Source organism: Phyllobates terribilis, unplaced genomic scaffold (genome assembly GCF_046119375.1).
Source record: "Phyllobates terribilis strain yellow unplaced genomic scaffold, ASM4611937v1 Scaffold_4__5_contigs__length_816908805, whole genome shotgun sequence".
NCBI lineage: Eukaryota > Metazoa > Chordata > Amphibia > Anura > Dendrobatidae > Phyllobates > Phyllobates terribilis.
Window position 1 is genome coordinate 584,407,892 of NW_027362764.1, and position 2,768 is coordinate 584,410,659.

Below are 2,768 nucleotides of genomic sequence, written 5' to 3' on the forward strand. Positions count from 1 at the left end.
TTCACCACTAGATGTCGCTAGTCGTCTATGAAGGTTTTCACTTTGTGCCGAGCAGCCCGTGCTGTACAAGCTTGTGGCGCCTGTGTGACTGTGTGTGACTTGTGTGTGACTGTGTGTGACTTGTGTGTGACTGTGTGTGACTTGTGTGTGACTGGTGGCTTGTAGCTGTATCTGAGCGGCCTAATGCCAACCTCATCGTCCTAGTGGCTATGGACTGTTAGAGTTGGTACTGTACATAGGTATTTCAAGTAATTCAAATGTCTATGTACAGTAGTAACTGGAACAGTATAAAATACCCCCGAGTCTCCTGTGCCTAGATATTGCTATTACAAATGTTGTTTCCCCCTCGTGTCCTTTTGATACTCTCAATCTCAGAGCTCTACTTAAACCCAGTGCCAGCACCAGCATCAGCATCAGCAGGGCCGGCTCCAGGTTTTCATGGGCCCTTGGCGAAAGAATCTCAGTGGGCCCCTTTAACACATACCACAATTCACAGATACGGCGGAGAAATATAGGAATACAACACAGGGCCCAGCCTGCCTCCTCATCCGTCACATATGCAGACATGCACACACACAGCACGCAGACACGCACACAGTACTCAGACACGCACACAGTACTCAGACACGCACACACAGTACTCAGACACGCACAGTACTCAGACACACAGTACTCAGACACGCACACACAGTATGCAGACACGCACAGTACTCAGACACACAGTACTCAGACACACACACAGTATGCAGACACGTACGCAGACACGCACACACAGTACGCAGACACACACAGTACTCAGACACACACAGTACGCAGACACACACAGTACGCAGACACGCACACAGTACGCAGACACGCACACACAGTACGCAGACACGCACACAGTATGCTGACACGCACACAGTATGCTGACACATACACAGTACGCAGACACACACACAGTACGCAGACACACACACACAGTACGCAGACACGCACACAGTATGCTGACACGCACACAGTATGCTGACACATACACAGTACGCAGACACACACACAGTACGCAGACACACACACACAGTACGCACACACACAGTACTCAGACACACACAATACGCAGACACACACAGTACGCAGACACGCACACAGTACGCAGACACGCACACACAGTACGCAGACACGCACACAGTATGCTGACACATACACAGTACGCAGACACACACACAGTACGCAGACACACACACACAGTACGCAGACACACACACAGTACTCAGACACGCACACACAGTACTCAGACACGCACAGTACTCAGACACACAGTACTCAGACACGCACACACAGTATGCAGACACGCGCACACAGTACGCAGACACACACACAGTATGCAGACACGTACGCAGACACGCACACACAGTACGCAGACACACACAGTACTCAGACACACACAGTACGCAGACACACACAGTACGCAGACACGCACACAGTACGCAGACACGCACACACAGTACGCAGACACGCACACAGTATGCTGACACATACACAGTACGCAGACACACACACAGTACGCAGACACACACACACAGTACGCAGACACACACACAGTATGCAGACACGCACACAGTATGCAGACACGCACACACAGTACGCAAACACACACACAGTATGCAGACACGTACACAGTATGCAGACACGCGCACACAGTACGCAGACACACACACAGTATGCAGACACGTACGCAGACACGCACACACAGTACGCAGACACACACAGTACTCAGACACACACAGTACGCAGACACACACAGTACGCAGACACGCACACAGTACGCAGACACACAGTATGCTGACACATACACAGTACGCAGACACACACACAGTACGCAGACACACACACAGTACGCAGACACACACACAGTATGCAGACACGCACACAGTATGCAGACACACACACACAGTATGCTGACACACACACAGTACGCACACACACAGTACGCAGACACACACACACAGTACGTAGACACACACACAGTATGCTGACACACACACAGTACGCAAACACGCACAGTACTCAGGCACACGCAGTACGCAGACACGCACACACAGTACACAGACACCCACACACAGTACGCAGACACACACAGTACGCAGACACACAGTGCTCAGATACGCACACACACAGTACGCAGACACACACAGTACTCAGACACGCACACACAGTACGCAGACACACACACACACAGTACGCAGACACGCACAGTACTCAGGCACACACAGCACGCAGACACGCACACAGTACTCAGACACGCACACACAGTACTCAGACACGCACAGTACTCAGACACACAGTACTCAGACACGCACACACAGTATGCAGACACGCGCACACAGTACGCAGACACACACACAGTATGCAGACACGTACGCAGACACGCACACACAGTACGCAGACACACACAGTACTCAGACACACACAGTACGCAGACACACACAGTACGCAGACACGCACACAGTACGCAGACACGCACACACAGTACGCAGACACGCACACAGTATGCTGACACGCACACAGTATGCTGACACATACACAGTACGCAGACACACACACAGTACGCAGACACACACACACAGTACGCAGACACACACACAGTACTCAGACACGCACACACAGTACTCAGACACGCACAGTACTCAGACACACAGTACTCAGACACGCACACACAGTATGCAGACACGCGCACACAGTACGCAGACACACACACAGTATGCAGACACGTACGCAGACACGCACAC